Source organism: Ranitomeya variabilis, chromosome 6, assembly GCF_051348905.1.
Source record: "Ranitomeya variabilis isolate aRanVar5 chromosome 6, aRanVar5.hap1, whole genome shotgun sequence".
NCBI lineage: Eukaryota > Metazoa > Chordata > Amphibia > Anura > Dendrobatidae > Ranitomeya > Ranitomeya variabilis.
Genome location: NC_135237.1, coordinates 568,175,881 through 568,200,964, shown reverse-complemented (window position 1 = coordinate 568,200,964; position 25,084 = coordinate 568,175,881). Strand labels below are relative to the sequence as shown.

The 25,084-nt window shown below is 44.4% G+C and overlaps 1 long non-coding RNA gene across 1 annotated transcript in view; it reads right to left on the bottom strand.

The window, feature by feature from the left end:
- Positions 1-14,691: 14,691 nt before the first annotated feature.
- The window catches only part of LOC143781662 (uncharacterized), a 121,832-nt gene continuing 111,439 nt past the window's right edge, over positions 14,692-25,084 (bottom strand). Inside the window, exon 3 of the long non-coding RNA XR_013216791.1 lies at positions 14,692-14,747. This is a non-coding gene — a long non-coding RNA (uncharacterized LOC143781662). The remainder of the gene's footprint in view (positions 14,748-25,084) is intronic.

Sequence of the window (25,084 nt, the reverse complement as noted above, 5' to 3'; positions counted from 1 at the left end):
CTTGGCTGCTTCTCTAATTAGTGCTTGGGATGTCAGGTTAGGTGGACGGACATGTCTTGGTAGGTTTGCAGTTGTGTCATACTCCTTCCATTTTTGTATGATGGTTTGCACAATGCTCTGTCAGATTTTCAGAGCTTGGGCTACTTTTTTATAAGCTAACCCTGGTTCACCTACTCTACCACGTTATCCGCGACCTTTGTGGTGGGCCCCTTGGTGTTCATGATGCTGTTTGATGAAGGCCAGCGTTACACAAGAGAGTTTTACAGACATATGAGAGGCGCAAAAACATCGCATTGCACATGGACGAATGTTTCTGTATGGGGCAGCTCCTATCTGCCGTATATTTTGCAGACATATTTTACGGGCTGAGAAAATCGCAGCATGCTGCATTTGCGCAAAAAATCCGCCAATGAAATTCTATGGGGGTGAAAAAAATACAGATTACACATGGACCATCAGTGTGACTTGCGAGAAATACGCACCATGTTCTATATTTTCCCATGCTAGAGTTCATATGAGGTTATGCCAGCAGGGGGTGCAGCACCGCAAGTCTACAGTACAATGCTACATTCCCCTGCCTTCCATTCATTCCCCAGTTTTTACAACCAGGAGCAACAGCTGCATTAGTAGGCTCCTGGTTGTAAATTTATTTAACCCCTTCAGATGGATTTACAGCGTGGGACATGACTGTATGACGGACAGGAATGGGATATTGTTGGGTTTTTTTTAATGTTTTTTACAGAATGAGGGTCTTCAGGTGGATTAAGCGTACAATAAAGATTTTAAAACTCCCCGTGTGTATTTATTTCATTAAAATACTTAATTCATAATGTGTGTGTGTATTATTAACTCTTTACTACTATTGGATTAATAATGGATACCTGTCTTATTGACATTTCTCCATTATTAACCAGGCTTAATGTCACCTTACATTAGTAAGGTGACATTAACCCTTCATTACCCCATATCCCACCGCTACTCGGGAAGAGAGAGGCTAAGTGCCAGAATAGGCGCTTCTTACAGATGTGCCTTTTCTGGGGTGGCTGAGGGCAGATGTTTTTAGCCAGGGGGGGCCAATAACCATGGTTACTGTATGTAAACCATGTCTCATATCCTGTCGGGTTTGGTAAGGAGATAGCAAAAGCTGACAATTGAATTACCGGCTTTTAAGCTATCTAGCGCTGTATGAAATATAAATATATATATGTGTCTCACTGACACATATACAGTGGGGCAAAAAAGTATTTAGTCATTCAGCAATAGTGCAAGTTCCACCACTTAAAAAGATGAGAGGCGTCTGTAATTTACATCATAGGTAGACCTCAACTATGGGAGACAAACTGAGAAATAAAAATCCAGAAAATCACATTGTCTGTTTTTTTATCATTTTATTTGCATATTATGGTGGAAAATAAGTATTTGGTCAGAAACAAACAATCAAGATTTCTGGCTCTCACAGACCTGTAACTTCTTCTTTAAGAGTCTCCTCTTTCCTCCACTCATTACCTGTAGTAATGGCACCTGTTTAAACTTGTTATCAGTATAAAAAGACACCTGTGCACACCCTCAAACAGTCTGACTCCAAACTCCACTATGGTGAAGACCAAAGAGCTGTCAAAGGACACCAGAAACAAAATTGTAGCCCTGCACCAGGCTGGGAAGACTGAATCTGCAATAGCCAACCAGCTTGGAGTGAAGAAATCAACAGTGGGATCAATAATTAGAAAATGGAAGACATTCAAGACCACTGATAATCTCCCTCGATCTGGGGCTCCACGCACAATCCCACCCCGTGGGGTCAGAATGATCACAAGAACGGTGAGCAAAAATCCCAGAACCACGCGGGGGGACCTAGTGAATGAACTGCAGAGAGCTGGGACCAATGTAACAAGGCCTACCATAAGTAACACACTACGCCACCATGGACTCAGATCCTGCAGTGCCAGACGTGTCCCACTGCTTAAGCCAGTACATGTCCGGGCCCGTCTGAAGTTTGCTAGAGAGCATTTGGATGATCCAGAGGAGTTTTGGGAGAATGTCCTATGGTCTGATGAAACCAAACTGGAACTGTTTGGTGGAAACACAACTTGTCGTGTTTGGAGGAAAAAGAATACTGAGTTGCATCCATCAAACACCATACCTACTGTAAAGCATGGTGGTGGAAACATCATGCTTTGGGGCTGTTTCTCTGCAAAGGGGCCAGGACGACTGATCCGGGTACATGAAAGAATGAATGGGGCCATGTATCGTGAGATTTTGAGTGCAAACCTCCTTCCATCAGCAAGGGCATTGAAGATGAAACGTGGCTGGGTCTTTCAACATGACAATGATCCAAAGCACACCGCCAGGGCAACGAAGGAGTGGCTTCGTAAGAAGCATTTCAAGGTCCTGGAGTGGCCTAGCCAGTCTCCAGATCTCAACCCTATAGAAAACCTTTGGAGGGAGTTGAAAGTCCGTGTTGCCAAGCGAAAAGCCAAAAACATCACTGCTCTAGAGGAGATCTGCATGGAGGAATGGGCCAACATACCAACAACAGTGTGTGGCAACCTTGTGAAGACTTACAGAAAACGTTTGACCTCTGTCATTGCCAACAAAGGATATATTACAAAGTATTGAGATGAAATTTTGTTTCTGACCAAATACTTATTTTCCACCATAATATGCAAATAAAATGATAAAAAAACAGACAATGTGATTTTCTGGATTTTTTTTTCTCAGTTTGTCTCCCATAGTTGAGGTCTACCTATGATGTAAATTACAGACGCCTCTCATCTTTTTAAGTGGTGGAACTTGCACTATTGCTGACTGACTAAATACTTTTTTGCCCCACTGTATATATATATATATATATATATATATATATATATATATAGACTGTATATATGTTTTCATGAATATTTGAGCTCATGGATCCATTCTATGTCCATTTTGCAAGCCGGCGAGAAAATCCATATGGATGACACACAGATTTTTAAAGAAAAAATCGCATCGTCGGTTGAATGCGGATCACTGTTCAGGAACTTTTCTGCGTATTACGCCTGTAAAAAAACGGACCGTATTTCCCTACGCTAAGTGTGACGCTGGCCTAATGATCTCACACAAACCTCTGAGGCCTTCACAGAACAGCTGTAGTTATACTGAGAAGAAATCACACGCAGATGGACAAAATGTACTAATTATGTGACTTCTGGAGGTGATTGGTCACTCAGAATTCTATTCAGGGGCATCAGATTACAGGGGGCTGAAGACAAATGCTCATTGTCACAATATTCAGATGTACATTTTTCAAATAATTAGAAAACTGTGTATCACTTCATATATACTTCACAAATACTCGTTACTTTGTGTTGTATCACAGAAAATCACAATAAAATATATTTAAATTTCTGGATGTAACACGAAAAGACGTGGAAAAGTCCATGGGGTATGACTACTTTTTCAAGGCACTGTATATACAGTTAGGTCCATATATATTTGGACAGAGACAACATTTTTCTAATTTTGGTTATAGACATTACCACAATGAATTTTAAACAAAACAATTCAGATGCAGTTGAAGTTCAGACTTTCAGCTTTCATTTGAGGGTATCCACATTAAAATCGGATGAAGGGTTTAAGAGTTTCAGCTCCTTAACATGTGCGACCCTGTTTTTAAAGGGACCAAAAGTAATTGGACAATTGACTCCAAGGCTATTTCATGGACAGGTGTGGGCAATCCCTTCATTATGTCATTCTCAACTAAGCAGATAAAAGGCCTGGAGTTGATTTGAGATGTGGTGCTTGCATTTGGAAGGTTTTGCTGTGAAGTAAACATGCGGTAAAGGAGCTCTCCATGCAAGTGAAACAAGCCATCCTTAAGCTGCGAAAACAGAAAAAAACAAGCCGAGAAATTGCTACAATATTAGGAGTGGCAAAATCTACAGTTTGGTACATCCTGAGAGAGAAAGAAAGCACTGGTGAACTCATCAATGCAAAAAGCCCTGGGCGCCCACGGAAGACAACAGTGGTGGAGGATAGAAGAATAATCTCCATGGTGAAGAGAAACCCCTTCACAACAGCTAACCAAGTGACCACCACTCTCCAGGAGGTCGGCGTATCAATATCCAAATCTACCATAAAGAGAAGACTGCATGAAAGTAACCACAGAGGGTTCACTGCACGGTGCAGCCACTCATAAGCATCAAGAATAAAAAGGCTAAAAAACATCTAAAAAAGCCAGCACAGTTCTGGAAGAACATTCTATGGACAGATGAAACCAAGATCAACCTCTACCAGAATGATGGAAAGAGAAAAGTATGGCGAAGGCGTGGTACAGCTAATGATCCAAAGCATACCACATCATCTGTAAAACCCGGCGGAGGCAGTGTGATGGCTTGGGCATGCATGGCTGCCAGTGGCACTGGGTCACTAGTGTTTATTGATGATGTGACACAGGACAGAAGCAGCCAAATGAATTCTGAGGTCTTCAGAGCCGCCATACTGTGTGCTCAGATCCAGCCAAATGCAGCCAAACTGATTGGTCGTCGTTTCATCCTACAGATGGACAATGACCCAAAACATAAAGCCAAAGCAACCCAGGAGTTAATTAAAGCAAAGAAGTGGAATATTCTTGAATGGCCAAGTCAGTCACCTGATCTCAACCCAATTGAGCAGCATTTCACTTGTTAAAGACTAAACTTCAGACAGAAAGGCCACAAACAAACAGCAACTGAAAACCACCGCAGTGAAGGCCTGGCCGAGCATCAAAAAGGAGGAAACACAGCGTCTGGTGATGTCCATGAGTTCAAGACTTCAGGCAGTCATTGCCAACAAAGGGTTTTCAACCAAGTACTAAAAATGAACATTTTATTTAAAATTATTGAATCTGTCCAATTACTTTTGGTCCTATTAAAAACAGGGTGGCACATGTTAAGGAGCTGAAACTCTTAAACCCTTCATCCGATTTTAATGTGGATACCTTCAAATGAAAGCTAAAAGCCTGAACTTCAACTGCATCTGAATTGTTTTGTTTAAAGTTCATTGTGGTATTGTCTATAACCAAAACTAGAAAAATGTTGTCTCTGTCCAAATATATATGGACCTAACTGTATAGTTTATGTACTTTTTTATTTTTAAAGTTTGTTTTGCTCAGCTTCTCGATAAAAATAGTTGCATTTATTGGCCTTTTTGCTAGTCAACCATATAATCTGATGTCTAAACGCTCTCTGCAGGAGAAAGAGGAGATGGAATTAAAGGAGTTTTCTACTTTTAGAAAAGTGGAGCACAAACATTCCCTGTCATATAAAATAACTAAATGAGCTAGTAACCACCGTCCAACGCTGGCTCTTCGACTTCACACCTGATACAGGGACGTCTCCAATCTATTCATCCAGGAAAACAAAAGACAAGAACCCCGGACTGCGGAGGACAAGAATCCGAGGCCGGCCTCCCGCTGCCAGGCTGGGTCCTCTATCCTCGGGGTAGGACATTTCATCTTCAGCAAGACGCCCTCAGCCCATCGATGTGACAAATTGAAGATGACACATTTAATGGCTCCTTCTTCCTCTTCCATTGTCTCTTTTTGGATTGAGGTTCTGCCCAGGGATCCCAACCGGAAGATACATTGTAATTAACCAGAAATATCCAAGCTTTTTTTTTTTTTTTTAAAGTGTCCTGAAAACGAGGCCCTTTTACACTCGCCTCCGACTCATATTCAGCTGGATTTCAATCTCGGCTATTCATCATCCAGGAGAAGACTTGAGAAGGAGACCAAAAAAAAAGAGGAGAAAACTTTGAGGTGAATGTGTTTCCATTTAACTACGCATTAGAATATTCCCGGACTCTTTTGCATGTATGTATGTGATTTTTTTTTTTTTAACACTATTCAAGATGAAAATTGGAAAAATTGAATAAAAAAGAAAAAAATTGTCAAAGTAAAACCTATATTTTTTTTTCTCTCTCTTTTACTCTCTCATTCCCGGGCCGTGCTTACGGCAGACGCGGTGTTCGACTGATTTGCTTAATGCTGACAATTCTTTCTTGTCCTTTAAAAAAAAAAGAAGAAGAAGAAGAGAAATCACAGCGGGAGGTTGTAAAATATGCCAAGCGAAAGGTCCCCGGCAGGTGCTTTTCCAGCCATTACGGTTACACTTCAGTCCACTGAAATTTTTGAATATATGTAAAAGGGGAAACATTTTTCTATGGTCCCTATTAGACAGAGAGAAATAATGAACAGATTGCACATATATGACAGATCAAGATTAAGGCGCCACAATATCTCCGCGCGTTCTCTCTTCCCGTCCTTCCATTGAAAGTTCATGCCTTACTGATCAAACTATTATTAACATAAATACCTCGCAAAAGTTAAGCTGAGGCTTCAAGGATGGAAATGAAGAACTTTCAAGTTTATTTTTGTTTGACATCTCGTTGAGGCTCCTCATGTTCTACCAAAAAGTGGATTAACCCCAGCGGACTAAAATCAGCGACTGACAAACGTTCTGTAGGTAGGTGATATAATGTATAGGGGAGACGGGGATTGTACAGAAATAAAAAATCAAGGCTTTATTATAGCCAAGTGGGCTTACAAGGAAATATGGAGACTTAGAGGTCTACCTACAATTCTGCATCAATTCATCATTTAATATGGACGGATCTCAACTTTACTCATGCATGAATATAGGAATACATAATAAATTACTGCTCCCTGTATACAGAGATCAATGAGAAAAATCTGTCTGCAGCCACCACTAGGGGGAGCTCCCTGTATACAGAGATACATGATAAGATCCTGTCTGCAGTCACCACTAGGGGGAGCTCCCTGTATACAGAGATACATGATAAGATCTTGTCTGCAGCCACCACTAGGGGGAGCTCCCTGTATACAGAGATACATGATAAGATCTTGTCTGCAGCCACCACTAGGGGGAGCTCCCTGTATACAGAGATACATGATAAGATCCTGTCTGCAGCCACCACTAGGGGGAGCTCCCTGTATACAGAGATACATGATAAGATCCTGTCTGCAGCCACCACTAGGGGGAGCTCCCTGTATACAGAGATACATGATAAGATCCTGTCTGCAGTCACCACTAGGGGGAGCTCCCTGTATACAGAGATACATGATAAGATTCTGTCTGCAGTCACCACTAGGGGGATCTCCCTGTATACAGAGATACATGATAAGATCCTGTCTGCAGTCACCACTAGGGGGAGCTCCCTGTATACAGAGATACATGATAAGATCTTGTCTGCAGCCACCACTAGGGGGAGCTCCCTGTATACAGAGATACATGATAAGATCCTGTCTGTAGCCACCACTAGGGGGAGCTCCCTGTATACAGAGATACATGATAAGATCCTGTCTGCAGCCACCACTAGGGGGAGCTCCCTGTATACAGAGATACATGATAAGATCCTGTCTGCAGCCACCACTAGGGGGAGCTCCCTGTATACAGAGATACATGATAAGATCCTGTCTGCAGCCACCACTAGGGGGAGCTCCCTGTATACAGAGATACATGATAAGATCCTGTCTGCAGCCACCACTAGGGGGGGCTCCCTGTATACAGAGATACATGATAAGATCCTGTCTGCAGCCACCACTAGGGGGAGCTCCCTGTATACAGAGATACATGATAAGATCTTGTCTGCAGCCACCACTAGGGGGAGCTCCCTGTATACAGAGATACATGATAAGATCCTGTCTGCAGCCACCACTAGGGGGAGCTCCCTGTATACAGAGATACATGATAAGATCCTGTCTGCAGCCACCACTAGGGGGAGCTCCCTGTATACAGAGATACATGATAAGATCCTGTCTGCAGTCACCACTAGGGGGAGCTCCCTGTATACAGAGATACATGATAAGATTCTGTCTGCAGTCACCACTAGGGGGATCTCCCTGTATACAGAGATACATGATAAGATTCTGTCTGCAGTCACCACTAGGGGGAGCTCCCTGTTTACAGAGATACATGATAAGATCCTGTCTGCAGCCACCACTAGGGGGAGCTCCCTGTATACAGAGATACATGATAAGAGCCTGTCTGCAGTCACCACTAGGGGAAGCAACCTGTATACAGAGATACATGATAAGATTCTGTCTGCAGCAACCACTTGGGGGAGCTTCCTGTATACAGGGATACATGATAAGATCCTGTCTGCAACCACCACTAGGGGAAGCAACCTGTATACAGAGATACATGATAAGATTCTGTCTGCAGCAACCACTTGGGGGAGCTTCCTGTATACAGGGATACATGATAAGAGCCTGTCTGCAGCCACCACTAGGGGGAGCTCCCTTTATACAGAGATACTTAATAAGATTTTGTTTGCAGCCACCACTAGGGGGAGCTCCCTGTATACAGACTTACATAATAAGATCTGTCTGCCTCCACTTGTGGGGATCCTCATATATGGATTTTTCATAGAACTGACTTGTTTTGTTTTTTCATTGACTTCTTAAGTTTAGATTATGAGGTCAGCAGTCGTCTTACCAATAGAACAAAGGGTCATTACAGTGACCTCATTAACATTAGAAGGCAGGGTTAATACTCATGTTGTTATCATTAGTAGGTGAGGTCAGCAGTCATCTCATAATTATTGGAAGGCAAAGTCATAAAATATAATTATAATTAGAGGAAGTGGCCAGCATAGTTGCTTTCTATCAGTAGAGGGCGGAGGTAGCAAAGTTATCTCATCATTAGAGAGCGGGGACAGTAGACATTGCAGTATCATTAGAGGGAGTGGTGAGCAGGGTCTGCTTTATGAGAGAGAGCAGGGTCAGTAGTCATCTCATTATCATTCAAGGGCTGGGTCAGTAGAGTTGCCTTAGTATCATTAGCAGGCAGGGCCAGTAGAGTGATCTCAGAATCATTAGCAGGTAGGGTCAGTAGAGTGATCTCAGAATCATTAGCAGGCAGGGTCAGTAGAGTCACCTCATTATCATTAGCAGGCAGGGTCAGTAGAGTCACCTCAGTATCATTAGCAGGCAGGCACAGTAGAGTCACCTCAGTATCATTAGCAGGCATGGTCAGCAGAGTTATCTCAATTTCATTAGCAGGCAGGGTCAGTAGAGTCACCTCAGTATCATCTGCAATCAGGCTCAGTAGAGTCACCTCAGTATCATTAGCAGGCATGGTCAGTAGAGTCATCTCAATTCCATTACCAGGCAGGGTCAGTAGAGTCATCTCCGAATCATTAGCAGGCAGGGTCAGCAGAGTCATCTCAGAATCATTAGCAGGCAGGGTCAGTAGAATCACCTCAGTATCATTAGCAGGCAGGCACAGTAGAGTCACCTCAGTATCATTAGCAGGCAGGGTCATTAGAGTAATCTCAGAATCATTAGCAGGCAGGGTCAGTAGAGTCACCTCAGTATCATTAGCAGGCAGGCACAGTAGAGTCACCTCAGTATCATTAGCAGGCATGGTCATGAGAGTTATCTCAATTTCATTAGCAGGCAGGGTCAGTAGAGTCATCTCAGTATCATTAGCAGGCATGGTTAGTAGAGTCATCTCAATTTCATTACCAGGCAGGGTCAGTAGAGTAATCTCAGAATCATTACCAGGAAAGGTCAGTAGAGTCACCTCATTATCATTAGCAGGCAGGGCCAGTAGAATCACATCAGTATCATTAGCAGGCAGGCACAGTAGAGTCACCTCAGTATCATTAGCAGGCATGGTCAGTAGAGTAATCTCAGAATCATTAGCAGGCAGGGTCAGCAGAGTCATCTCAGAATCATTACCAGGAAGGGTCAGCAGAGTCATCTCAGAATCATTACCAGGAAGGGTCAGTAAAGTCATCTCAGTTTCATTAGCAGGCAGGGTCATTAGAGTCATCTCAGTATCATTAGCAGGCAGAGTAAGAAGAGTAATCTCAGAATCATTAGCAGGCAGGGTCAGTAGTGTCATCTCATTATCATTAGCAGGCAGGGTCAGTAGAGTCACCTCATTATCATTAGCAGGCATGGTCAGTAGAGTCATGTCAATTTCATTACCAGGCAGGGTCATTAGGGTCATCTCATTATCATTACCAGGCAGGGTCAGAAGAGTCACCTCATTATCATTAGCAGGCAGAGTAAGTAGAGTAATCTCAGAATCATTAGCAGGCAGGGTCAGTAGTGTCATCTCATTATCATTAGCAGACAGGGTCAGTAGAGTCACCTCAGTATCATTAGCAGGCAGGGTCAGTAGAGTCACCTCAGTATCATTAGCAGGCAGGCACAGTAGAGTCACCTCAGTATCATTAGCGGGCATGGTCAGTAGAGTTACCTCAATTTCATTAGCAGGCAGGGTCAGTAGAGTCACCTCAGAATAATTAGCAGGCAGGGTCAGCAGGGTCATCTCAGAATCATTACCAGGAAGGGTCAGCAGAGTCATCTCAGAATCATTACCAGGAAGGGTCAGTAGAGTCATCTCAGTTTCATTAGCAGGCAGGGTCATTAGAGTAATCTCAATTTCATTAGCAGGCAGAGTAAGAAGAGTAATCTCAGAATCATTAGCAGGCAGGGTCAGTAGTGTCATCTCATTATCATTAGCAGGCAGGGTCAGTAGAGTCACCTCATTATCATTAGCAGGCATGGTCAGTAGAGTCATGTCAATTTCATTACCAGGCAGGGTCATTAGGGTCATCTCAGAATCATTATTAGGCAGGGTCAGTAGAGAACCTCATTATCATTACCAGGCAGGGTCAGAAGAGTCACCTCATTATCATTAGCAGGCAGAGTAAGTAGAGTAATCTCAGAATCATTAGCAGGCAGGGTCAGTAGTGTCATCTCATTATCATTAGCAGACAGGGTCAGTAGAGTCACCTCAGTATCATTAGCAGGCAGGGTCATTAGAGTAATCTCAGAATCATTAGCAGGCAGGGTCAGTAGAGTCACCTCAGTATCATTAGCAGGCAGGCACAGTAGAGTCACCTCAGTATCATTAGCGGGCATGGTCAGTAGAGTTACCTCAATTTCATTAGCAGGCAGGGTCAGTAGAGTCACCTCAGAATAATTAGCAGGCAGGGTCAGCAGGGTCATCTCAGAATCATTACCAGGAAGGGTCAGCAGAGTCATCTCAGAATCATTACCAGGAAGGGTCAGTAGAGTCATCTCAGTTTCATTAGCAGGCAGGGTCATTAGAGTAATCTCAATTTCATTAGCAGGCAGAGTAAGTAGAGTGCCCTTTTTTCTCCACATATATCTCTGATCATTGTGGCCAGCCATTTATTTTACTCTCATCGGTTTACAGGACTTGTTTCCAACATGCATCAGGCTTGTTTAGATGTTCTTTTGGAGCTGAATCTTATAGTGAGGACACAGGAGAGGTTTTCTTCTGATGACTCTTCCATTAAGGCTATATTTGTGCAGGTGTCTCTGAACAGTAGAACAATGTACCACAACTCTAGAGTCTGATAAATCCTTCTGAAGGTCTTCTGCTGTCAAGCGTAGGTTCTGATTTGTCTCTGTAGAAATCTAATGAGTAGCTGAAAATTTGCTTATTTGCTTGGTCTTCCAGACCTTATCTTGACCTCCACTGTTCTTGTTCACTAACATTTCTTAATTACATTTCAAACTGAGGAAAGGGCAACTTAAAAACGCTTTATTTTCTTATATCCTTCTCCTGCTTTGAGGGACACCACCATTTTCCTTTGCAGAGTGTTAGGCAGCTGCTTAGAAGAACCCATGGCTGCTGTTTTTGGCACAAGGTTAGAGGAGGTTAGATTTTTATAAAGCTGGTAAATTTGCATCACCCGGCCTTTCCTAACGATGATAGTGAACAAGCCAAAACCCTAACAGGATAATTGAGGTCTGAAACCTTGGTCAAAGTTATTGGAACACACAAAACTCAAAGGGTGCACAAACTTTTGCATTGGCCTATTTTCCTTTTTATAATTTTTAAAACTTAAAAAATGACAATAGAAATATTTTGCCTAAAATGCAAAGGAAATGTGTCATCTTTAACTTTAGGCCTTTTAGAGATCATATAATCTTCAACTTACTTAACTGTTCACACTAACTAAACTAAAAGTAATTTTGACGAGGGGTGCACAAACTTTTACATGTCATTGTAATGTCACACAGGATAGGCTGAGATAAATGGGTCAGCAGTCGGTATCACACTGGACAGGATTAGATACACAGCTCAGCAGACAATATCACACAAAACTAGATTAGATACATGGCTCAGCAGACAGTATCACACAGAACTTGTTTAGATACTCTGGTTTATGATGATACAAATAGTCAGGTCCTGCCATGACTATAGACAGTGGGCAGATGGCACTGAGCATTGCTGGGTCTATGGTCCCCCTCCTCTCCTCGCATCTCTTGGCCTCCCCTCTCCTCACTTTTTCTGAAACCTCCCTGCGTCTCCTCCCCTCTCCTTGCATCGACTCAGCACACCTCTCATCACCGCTCTTTACCTCCCCTCTCCTCGCTATCCTATCCTCGCCACTCTTCGCTTCACTTCTCCTGCTCTCCTTGCCTTTCCTCTCCCCTCACCTCTCTTTGCCTCCCCTCATCTTGCCTCTCTTTGCCTCGCCTCTCATTGCCTCTTCCCACTCTTCTCTCCCCTTCTCTCCTCATCACATCTCGCCTTGCCTCTCTTCTCCCCTCACCCCTCCTCACCCCGCTCTCTTCACCTTTCCTCAAGTTACCTCTTTTCGTCTCTCCTCTCCCATTCTCTTTGCCTTGCCTTTCCTCACCTCGCTGCTCTTTTCCTCACCTCTCCTCACTTCCCCTCGCTCTCCTCTCCTAACCACTTTGTTTTACCTCTCCAGCTCTCGTGACCTTTCCTGTTCCCTGCTCACCTCACCTCTCCATGTCTCACCTCATCTCACTACTCCTCGCCTCTCCTCACCTCTCCCCTCTTCGCCACTCTTCGCCTCACCTCTCCACTCTCGCTCTCCTGTCCTCATCACTCTTTGCTTCACCTCTCCTCTCCCGCTCTCCTCGCATTGCCTCACCTCTCTGCTCTTAGCCTCACCTCTCCTGCTCTCCTCACCTTTCTTCTCCTCACATCTCCTGCTCTCCTTGCCTCACCTCTCCTCTTCTGCTCACCTTGTTTTGCGTCTCCTTGCCGCTCTTCGCCTCAACTCTCCTCTCCTCTACTTTCCTGCTCGCCTCACCCCTCTTCTCCTCGCCTCACGTCTTCTGATCTCTCCTCTCTTCTCCTCATCTTGCCTCTCCTCATCTATCCTCTCCTATTGACTTCACCACTCCTTGCCTCTCTTCTCCTCTCCTCTCCTCACCTCTCTTCTTCCACTCGCCTCACCCCTCCTTGTCTCACCTCTCCTCTCCACTCTTCACATCACTTCTCCTTATCTCCATTCTCCCGCTCTCCTTGCCTCTCCTCTCCCACTATCCTCGCTGCTCTTCGCTTCACCTCTCCCACTTGCCTTGCCTTTCCTCATCTCCTCTCCCACTCTACTCTTCTCCCTTCTTCTCTCCCACTCTCTTCACCTCTCCTCGTCTCTCTTCTCTTCGCCTCTCTTCTACTCTCCTCACCTCTCCTCATCTCTTCTCTCCCGCTCTTCTCGCCTTTTCTCTCTTCTCCTCACCTTTCCTCACTTAATTTCTCCTCTCCTGCTGTCCTCGCCTCTCATCTCTCCTCTCCTGCTTTCCTTGCCTCTCCTCTCCTGCTCTCCTCGCCTCTCCTCTCCCACTCGCTTGGCCTCTCTTCTCCTCATCTCTCCTCTATCGCTCTCCTCGTCTCTCCTCTCCCAGTCTCCTCTCCTTTCCCACTCACCTCTCCTCTCTTCTCCTCATCTATCCTCTCCCGCTCGCCTCTCCACATCTCCGTCCTCACCTCTACTCATCTCTCCTCTCCGCTTTCCTTACCTCTCCTCTCTTCTCCTCATCTCTCCTCTCCGGCTCTCCTCACCTCTCTTCACCTCCACTCATCTCTCCTCTCCAGCTCTCCTCGCCTCTCTTCTCTTCTCCACACATCTACTCATCTCTCCTCTCCGGCTCTCCTCACCTCTCCTCTCCTCCCTTCACCTCTCCTCTCCAGCTCTCCTCGCCTCTCCTCTCTTCTCACATCTACTCATCTCTCCTCTCCGGCTCTCCTCACCTCTCCTCGCCTCTCCTCTTTTCTCCTCATCTCTCCTCTGCACCTCTCTTCACCTCTCCTCGCCTCTCTTCAACTCCACTCATCTCTCCTCACCATTGTCCTCGCCTCTTCTCTCTGGTGTCAGCCCTTATTGTTACAGCAGTCACACAGATAGGGCCACGCTGACAATAACTCATCCTGACACATCTGCGATTATTAATGGCCGCCTGGCAGGGCAGTGGCTTCATCAATATGGATATGCAGAGAGCCGGGGAGGAAGCTAATATCAGGCGTGGGCTTTTAAGAGCCGCGTCCGGGCCATTTGGTCAGTAGAGTGGAGGGAAAGCCGCAGATTCCCTGAAAATGACTAATGTGTCTGAAACTGGAAGATTTCATGTCACATCCTTGTCAGCCGGAGCATAGCTAATCTGAAGGCTGCCATCTCGATGTTAGGAGTCAAACAGGAGTCTGCCACCGCGTTTCGCTAGCTGCTATTTAAAAGGCTTTTATTTCCAGGCTTGGTGGGCTCACAATCGGCCCCTCCGTCATTAAAGTGACACTGAAAGTATAAAGAGATTATGTTTGGGAAGTGACTGACCTGTCGCTGTCACCGCCGCGTCCGTCTGAGAGAACATCGGAGAGAACTTCGCCACTTTCCCGATATCTTCCGTAATGGCCGCATCGTCCCCACCGCTGACACTTTATAGAATTATCACTGGAAACTTCTAAAATCTGTAAATGCAGAAAGCGATTCCATGTTTTCGTTACAAATGATACATTGTATTGTCCTGAGTGACAACGTAACAGATGATTATGTAGATTATTATGGGATGTGAGCCATGGAGATTTCCAGGTGTAATGGAAGCAAGAACAGTAGACTTGGTTCACGGATGAAAACTTTTCGTTTGGGGCATTATTGATCTTCTTTGGGATCATTACAATGTAACAATCATTAACCCTTAAATGGCCATAGATATACATCTATTTTGTGTTTATGGGATATGGAGCGGGTCGGGTCAATGACAGCCAGACACCCCCATGAGAAGGCAATGATGGCACTGGTATGTCTAGTCTAGCAAGGTGGATTCTTCAAGCCCTTGGTCCAGATGAGCAGATCAAATGCAGCAGGAACAGATGATGTTCATGTAGTGAGGAGAACAGGCCAGAGCAAGGGAGACTGCAGAGAATGGATGACAGCTGAAGAAATGACAGACCTAAGTATACTGATGATGAATATGTAGGATGGCCCCCTGGAACAGTCACGTCTCAGGACAATACACGATGCATTAATACCGTACAATATATTCCGTCTCCATCGTAAATTGTGATGAAACTTGGGCATTTTGTAACTTTTGGACACCTTGTATTGCTTCATGTCTCCAGAGGGGGCACTACGGCAAAACCTGACCTCTGGCGATTATTGCAGATTGTTGACAATCCGCCTAAGAATAATAATGATTATCATGTTGGCCGGACCGATGGGCTGCCCCTATCCTGAAGATGAGGGGTCTCATTTCTGACCTCTAAGTACTTACTCCATTATTTTCTGACACTGATTTAGTCTTCTTCTAGATATTGAGTTTTTTTTACTCGAGATGATCGAATCTCCCCAATCTTCTTTGGATCGACCAGCAGATTCTATCCAGTCCCAATAAGAAGCAGCCGATTGCCATTTTTCATGCCCTGATGTCTCTCCGGACCCAAAGTATAAAACGTAAAGTGCCAGGAAAGAGATAAAAATACAAAACAAACCCCCCATTATACTCGCCGGACCTGGACCCTCTCTGGTCTCCTTAGGGTATGTGTCCACGTTCAGGATTGCATCAAGATTTTATGCAGGTAAAATCCTGACCAAATCTGCACCTGAGGTCACTGGCAGGTCACCTGCGTTGTTCTTGCGTTGTTTCAGCACTGTAAGGACATGCTGCGTTCTGAAAAGACGCGCCGCATGTGAGTTTTCTCGGGTGTGCCGCATGCGTCTTTTAATGCATAGTGGAGACGGGATTTCATGAAATCCCCTCCACTATGCTGTAACATCTGGACCCTGCGTGTTTGACGCTGTGGCTCAACGTAGTGTTTCCTGACCGTGGAAGCATACCCCTACTCCACCAGACTCCCAGGTCCACCATACTGGCCATTGCAGGTGACGTTCATCCTCGATATCACAAGGGACCACGTTGGCCCCAGCGCTGGAAGACCATGAAGACTGTGGAGTTTGGCGAAGTTAAAACACAAGTGGGTATACTGGATTTTTTCCCCATTCCCAGGGGCAAAATCGACCCCACTTTGTTGAGTTTGTGTCAATAGAAACCCCAAAACTTTGGAATTGACATTTTGGGTAAATTCATAATAAATTTGACTTGTTACTAGTGATGAGCGAACGCGGTCGGATAAGGTGATATTGGAGCTCGAGTGTTAGCCAAGTGTCTTGGGAGAGCTCAAAAATGATATTCCAATCCTCGCGGCTGTTCGACAGCTGCAATACATGCAGGGATTGTCTGTTGTTAGGCAGTCGAGCAGCCATGAGACATGCAACCGCGTGGACTGGAACATAGTATTCTAGCACCCTGAAGACATGTGGCACCCCAAGAGTCAGACATGTGGCACCCCAAGAGTCCGGTTGCCACAGTGGCATTGCCTACCTCACAGGGGGTGATGCCATGCCTGGAAGCAAGAAGGATTTCCCTTAGCAGGTACGCTGGCATACAAAACCTTTCCTGACTCCAGACCAGAAGGGGGAGCTCTAATAGCTTCCCTATAAGTTCTGGCCTGGAGGAGGAGTTAAAGAGTTCAGTGTGAGACAGTGAAGGGAGGGGAAACACGTGAGGAGAGACAGGGAGTGGAGCTGCGACTGAGCTCACCCCAGGACTGAGCGCAACAGAGTGGACACCGGAGTCCATGGTTGTGTGGGAGCTACAGGCCGCGCAGCCAAATCCAGAGGGCAGGAGATTGCAGGTCTCCTGGCCACAACTGACACCCGAAGGCACAGCCGCATATTAGAGCCCGGAGTCACCACGAGTGAGTGACACCTGGAACAGGCTCAAGCTGCCTGCCATGCGGGTAGTGTTTCACTAAGTGGACAGACTGAGAGAGGGACTTGAGGAGAACTACAAGCATCAGGAACCCAGAGAGCAGCGCAGTAAGGAGGCTTCCAACCCCACCTGGCTAGGGGAATTCTGAACTGCTTCCAGGCTTCCTGGATCTCCAATACCACCTGTTACCTGTGCTGCGGACTGCACCTACAATTAAAGGTAAAGGAACTACAGTCCCTGTGCCCTCCAATTATTCCTGCACCCCAACATCCACAATCCCTCATAGACTGGTCTGGTAGCCCTGGGGCCCCCCAGCTCCGCCTGTGGGGAGTAGAACCATCCCAGCTGCATCACCATCGGCCCCAGCAGACTGCCTAAGCAGCGTCGGCCATTTATAGCCAAATACCACAGGTGGCCTCACGAATAGTCCCCTACAAACATTCCCTCATCCCTTTTAATGCACTCCCAGGGCCACAGACCGGGTCACTGCTGCCGTGACCACCCCTCTAAGAGCCAGGTGACCCGGTTCCGAGTACCCCACGGCCCTAGCGGGTGTTGCAGACACGCGGTAGCACCCGAGCATGCTCGTTTAACACCTTGTCTGAGCACGTTTGCTCATCACTATTTGCTACTAATCGATCTCCGGGTGAGAGCCCTAATTTTCGTTGGTTGCCCCTTTTTTGGTTCTGCTCGGGCGGCTGCCGGCTTAGATACACGGCCGCTGCAGATGAGCCCTTTCCCTAATGCCACGAGCTCCGGCGGCCGCTGTCATTTCCTGCGCTGACAGCTCGGCTCTGCGGCGGGCCTGATTGCATCAGACACATGGAATGATCTATTAACCAGAGACTCGCGCACTCACAGACCAGTAGATAAATGGAGGCGCTTCAGGCCAGTGTTCAACTCAACTAACATTAAAGTGAAGGATTCGCGGCTGGTCCCGCGCCCGCGGCTCGCAGGATCCATCACTTCTGGGTCTACAGGGCAGCACAGGGGGCAGCGGGGTCTCCTATCCCTATCACAGGAGGATGCAGAATAAAGAACAAATGGGAAGAAAATCATCACTTTTACTGGATGTTTTTTTTTTTACTGATTTCTTTATATTTTATTTTACTTTACTTTTTATGTGTTAAAAAAGTGAGATAATCAATAAAAGCTCAAATTCCAAAACCGTGAAATGGATATTGTATTTTTAAATGAGTAAAATTAATATTTTCATTCTTTTATTGCCAGTTTAGTGACTTTAGTATTCTTTTGTCCTTTTGCAGTTTATTTTTCTTTAATTTTTAGGAACATTTTTTCTTTTTTTTTTTTAGTTGAAAATATCTTGCTGGTCTTGAGATATCCAAGGAGGGATTACAATTCCTGAGCCAGGGAAATACTCAACTCATCTCATGCAACTGAGAGAACAGGGGGTCCGGGATAGGGACACGTTTGGGGGGCACATAGGGGATACAGACCAGAAATGAGCTCACTGACGGGACACTAGAAAGTCGCTCCGCGGACCATGACGGTATCTGTGCGCCCGGTGATACAGACGATAAACGCTGCAACATTTTTAATGAAACGTACTGGAGAAAAATTATATTAAAGGGGTCCGACATCTACATTTTTTTAAGACATTGATGGCTCGAAAGTAATAAATGGAGACACAGCCACCGTTCAGCGCCTCCGTGGGTCCTCTGACTTCTGAACTGGGCAGGTGCAAACCTCGGGGACCATGGATGATTATGCATCTGTTTACTATTTTAACCCCTTCACCCCCAAGGGTGGTTTGCACGTTAATGACCGGGCCAATTTTTACAATTCTGACCACTGTCCCTTTATGAGGCTATAACTCTGGAACGCTTTGACGGATCTTGGCGATTCTGACATTGTTTTCTCGTGACATATTGTACTTCATGTTAAAGGTAAAATTTATTCGATATAACTTGCGTTTATTTGTGAAAAAAATGGAAATTTGGCGAAAATTTTGAAAATTTTGCAATTTTCCAACTTTGAATTTTTGTGCCCTTAAATCACAGACATATGTCACGCAAAATACTTAATAAGTAACATTTCCCACATGTCTACTTTACATCAGTACAATTTTGGAACCAAAATTTTTTTTTGTGACGGAGTTATAAGGGTTAAAAGTTGACCAGCAATTTCTCATTTTTACAACACCATTTTTTTTTAGGGACCACATCTCATTTGAAGTCATTTTGAGGGGTCTACATGATAGAAAATACTCAAGTGTGACACCATTCTAAAAACTGCACCCCTCAAGGTGCTCAAAACCACATTCAAGAAGTTTATTAACCCTTCAGGTGTTTCACAGGAATTTTTGGAATGTTTAAATAAAAATGAACATTTAACTTTTTTTCACACAAAATTTATTTCAGCTCCAATTTGTTTTATTTTACCAAGGGTAACAGGAGAAAATGGACCCCCAAAGTTGTTGTACAATTTGTCCTGAGTACGATGATACCCCATATGTGGGTGTAAACCATTGTTTAGGCGCATGGCAGAGCTTGGAAGGGAAGGAGCGCCATTTGACTTTTCAATGCAAAATTGACTGGAATTGAGATGGGACGCCATGTTGCGTTTGGAGAGCCCCTGATGTGCCTAAACATTGAAACTCCCTACAAGTGACACCATTTTGGAAAGTAGACCCCCTAAGGAACTTATCTAGATGTGTGGTGAGCACTTTGACCCACCAAGTGCTTCACAGAAGTTTATAATGCAGAGCCGTAAAAATAAAAAATCATATTTTTTCACAAAAATGATCTTTTCGCCCCCAATTTTTTATTTTCCCAAGGGTAAGAGAAGAAATTGGACCCCAAAAAATGTTGTGCAATTTGTCCTGAGTACGCTGATACCCCATATGTGGGTGTAAACCATTGTTTGGGCGCATGGCAGAGCTTGGAAGGGAAGGAGCGCCATTTGACTTTTCAATGCAAAATTGACTGGAATTGAGATGGGACGCCATGTTGCGTTTGGAGAGCCCCTGATGTGCCTAAACATTGAAACTCCCTACAAGTGACACCATTTTGGAAAGTAGACCCCCTAAGGAACTTATCTAGATGTGTGGTGAGCACTTTGACCCACCAAGTGCTTCACAGAAGTTTATAATGCAGAGCCGTAAAAATAAAAAATCATATTTTTTCACAAAAATGATCTTTTTGCCCCCAATTTTTTATTTTCCCAAGGGTAAGAGAAGAAATTGGACCCCAAAAAATGTTGTGCAATTTGTCCTGAGTACGCTGATACCCCATATGTGGGTGTAAACCATTGTTTGGGCGCATGGCAGAGCTTGGAAGGGAAGGAGCGCCATTTGACTTTTCAATGCAAAATTGACTGGAATTGAGATGGGACGCCATGTTGCGTTTGGAGAGCCCCTGATGTGCCTAAACATTGAAACTCCCTACAAGTGACACCATTTTGGAAAGTAGACCCCCTAAGGAACTTATCTAGATGTGTGGTGAGCACTTTGACCCACCAAGTGCTTCACAGAAGTTTATAATGCAGAGCCGTAAAAATAAAAAATCATATTTTTTCACAAAAATGATCTTTTCGCCCCCAATTTTTTATTTTCCCAAGGGTAAGAGAAGAAATTGGACCCCAAAAAATGTTGTGCAATTTGTCCTGAGTACGCTGATACCCCATATGTGGGTGTAAACCATTGTTTGGGCGCATGGCAGAGCTTGGAAGGGAAGGAGCGCCATTTGACTTTTCAATGCAAAATTGACTGGAATTGAGATGGGACGCCATGTTGCGTTTGGAGAGCCCCTGATGTGCCTAAACATTGAAACTCCCTACAAGTGACACCATTTTGGAAAGTAGACCCCCTAAGGAACTTATCTAGATGTGTGGTGAGCACTTTGACCCACCAAGTGCTTCACAGAAGTTTATAATGCAGAGCCGTAAAAATAAAAAATCATATTTTTTCACAAAAATGATCTTTTCGCCCCCAATTTTTTATTTTCCCAAGGGTAAGAGAAGAAATTGGACCCCAAAAAATGTTGTGCAATTTGTCCTGAGTACGCTGATACCCCATATGTGGGTGTAAACCATTGTTTGGGCGCATGGCAGAGCTTGGAAAGGAAGGAGCGCCATTTGACTTTTCAATGCAAAATTGACTGGAATTGAGATGGGACGCCATGTTGCGTTTGGAGAGCCCCTGATGTGCCTAAACATTGAAACTCCCTACAAGTGACACCATTTTGGAAAGTAGACCCCCTAAGGAACTTATCTAGATGTGTGGTGAGCACTTTGACCCACCAAGTGCTTCACAGAAGTTTATAATGCAGAGCCGTAAAAATAAAAAATCATATTTTTTCACAAAAATGATCTTTTCGCCCCCAATTTTTTATTTTCCCAAGGGTAAGAGAAGAAATTGGACCCCAAAAAATGTTGTGCAATTTGTCCTGAGTACGCTGATACCCCATATGTGGGTGTAAACCATTGTTTGGGCGCATGGCAGAGCTTGGAAGGGAAGGAGCGCCATTTGACTTTTCAATGCAAAATTGACTGGAATTGAGATGGGACGCCATGTTGCGTTTGGAGAGCCCCTGATGTGCCTAAACATTGAAACTCCCTACAAGTGACACCATTTTGGAAAGTAGACCCCCTAAGGAACTTATCTAGATGTGTTTTGAGAGCTTTGAACCCCCAAGTGTTTCACTACAGATTATAACGCAGAGCCGTGAAAATAATTTTTTTTTTTTTCTCAAAAATGATTTTTTAGCCCCCAGCTTTGTATTTTTACAAGGGTAACAGAATAAATTGGACCCCAAAATTTGTTTTCCAATTTGTCCTGAGTACGCTGATACCCCATATGTGGGGGGGAACCACTGTTTGGGCGCATGACAGAGCTCGGAAGGGAAGGAGCGCCATTTGGAATGCAGACTTAAATGGATTGGTCAGCAGCCGTCACGTTGCATTTGCAGAGCCCCTGATGTACCCAAACAGTACAAACCCCCCACAAGTGACCCCATATTGGAAACTAGACCTCCCAAGGAACTTATCTAGATGTGTTGTGAGAACTTTGAACCCCCAAGTGTTTCACTACAGTTTATAATGCAGAGCCGTGAAAATAAAACATCTTTTTTTTCCCACAAAAATGATTTTTAGCCCCCCAAATTTTTATTTTCCTAAGGATAACAAGAGAACTTGGACCCCAGAAGTTGTTGTTCAATTTGTCCCGAGTACGCTGATAACACATATGTTGGGGTAAACCCCTTTTTGGGCGCACGGGAGAGCTCGGAAGGGAAGGAGCACTGTTTTACTTTTTCAACGCAGAATTGGCTGGAATTGAGATTGGACGCCATGTCGCGCTTGGAGAGCCCCTGATGTGCCTGGACAGTGGAAACCCCCCAATTCTACCTGAAACCCTAACCCAAACACACCCCTAACCCTAATCCCAACGGTAACCCTAACCACACCCCTAGCCCTGACACACCCATAATTCTAATCCCAACCCTAATCCAAACGTAAATGTAATCCAAACCCTAACCCTAACTTTAGCCCCAACCCTAACTTTAGCCCCAACCCTAACTTTACCTCCAACCCTAGCCCTAACCCTAACCCTAACCCTAAACGTGACTGAAATACGTGGCACTGAAATACGTGGCACTGAAATACGTGGCACTGAAATACGTGGCACTGAAATACGTGGCACTGAAATACGTGATACGTGGCACTTAAATACGTGGCACTGAAACACGTGGCACTGAAATACGTGGCACTGAAATACGTGGCACTGAAATACGTGGCACTGAAATACGTGGCACTGAAATACGTGGCACTTAAATAAGTGGCACTGAAATATGTGATATGTGGCACTTAAATACGTGGCACTTAAATACGTGGCACTGAAATATGTGATACGTGGCCCTTAAATACGTGGCACTGAAACACGTGGCACTGAAATACGTGATACGTGGCACTGAAATACGTGGCACTGAAATACGTGGCACTGAAATACGTGATAGGTGGCACTGAAATACGTGGCACTGAAACACGTGGCACTGAAATACGTGATACATGGCACTGAAATACATGGCACTGAAATACGTGGCACTGAAATACGTGGCACTGAAATACGTGGCACTGAAATACGTGGCACTATGACTGTCAGAAAATGTCCATTAAACGGTTAGGGGTGAGGTTAGGGGTAGAGTTAGGGTTAGGGTTTGGATCCCTTTATCACCTTGATGGTGGTGGGTGGCTTTTCAGTGTGTTTTCTGTTTTTTTTCGATAAAAATGCATGCGTTTTTAACGCAAACGCATGTGCTTAAAAACGCAAGAAAATACTGCAGGTTGTATTTCAGAAAATGAACGCATGCAGAAAAAAAACGCATGCGTTTGAAAACGCGACCAAACGCGTACAAAAAACCGCATGCGTTTTCAATGTTAAATATAGGGAAAAAACGCTGCAGACAAAAACGGAAGTGTGAAACCAGCGACGCTTTTTATAGCAAAAAAGTTTTTGCGTCTCCACATTTTGAGACCTATAATTTTTCCACATTTGCTCCACAGAGTCATGTGAGGTCTTGTTTTTTGCGGGACGAGTTGACGTTTTTATTGGTAACATTTTTGGACACGTGACCGTTTTTGATCGCTTTTTATTCCGATTTTTGTGAGGCAGAATGACCAAAAACCTGCTATTCATGAATTTCTTTTGGGAGAGGCGTTTATACCGTTCCGGGTTTGGTAAAATTGATAAAGCAGTTTTATTCGTCGGGTCAGTACGATTACAGCGATATCTCATTTATATCATTTTTTTTATGTTTTGGTGCTTTTATACGATAAAAACTATTTTATAGAAAAAATAATTATTTTGGTATCGCTTTATTCTCAGGACTATAACTTTTTTATTTTTTTGCTGATGATGCTGTATGGCGGCTTGTTTTTTGCGGGACAAGATGACGTTTTCAGCGGTACCATGGATATTTATATCAGTCTTTTTGATCGCGTGTTATTCCACTTTTTGTTCGGCGGTATGGTAATAAAGCGTTGTTTTTTGCCTCGTTTTTTTTTTTTTTTTCTTACGGTGTTTACTGAAGGGGTTAACTAGTGTGGCAGTTTTATAGGTTGGGTCGTTACGGACGTGGCGATACTAAATATGTGTACTTTTATTGTTTTTTTTTTTTAATTTAGATAAAGAAATGTATTTATGGGAATAATATATATTTTTTTTTTTCATTATTTTGGAATATTTTTTTTTTATTTTTTTACTTTGCCCCAGGGGGGGACAATACAGATCGGTGATCTGTCAGTTTGCATAGCACTCTGACAGATCACCGATCTGCGAGAAGTGCAGGCTGCTTCACAGTGCCTGCTCTGAGCAGGCTTCTGTGAAGCCACCTCCCTCCCTGCAGGACCCGGATCCGCGGCCATGGATCCGGGTCTGGAGCAGGCAGGGAGGGAGGTAAGACCCTCGCAGCAACGCGATCACATCGCGTTGCTGCGGGGGGCTCAGGGAAGCCCGCAGGGAGCCCTCTCCCTGCGCGATGCTTCCCTGCATCGCCGGCACATCGCGATCATGTTTGATCGCGGTGTGCCGGGGGTTAATGTGCCGGGGGCGGTCCGTGACCGCTCCTGGCACATAGTGCCGGATGTCAGCTGCGATATGCAGCCGACACCCGGCCGCGATCGGCCGCGCTCCCCCCGTGAGCGCGGCCGATCGGCTATGACGTACTATCCCGTCGGCGGTCATACGGGCCCACCCCACCTCGACGGGATAGTACGTCGGATGTCAGGAAGGGGTTAAAACTATAAATGTCGAAAAAACAATTTATTTTGCTGTAGGTCAAAAAAATACATGAATTTATGTTTAAAAAAAAAAAAGAAAAAAAATTCTGTTTTGGAATATTTTAGTCAGATCCCAATAAACTATTAATAATGGAAAAAAAATAACGCATTGGTTTATTGTAAATCAGTTAACTCATTTTGCTAATATATATATTTTTTATTTATTTTATTTATTTATTTTTATTTTGCGGAATCATTTTTTAACATAATTGTTTGCTTTAATTCGGATTTTTAGTATCTTTG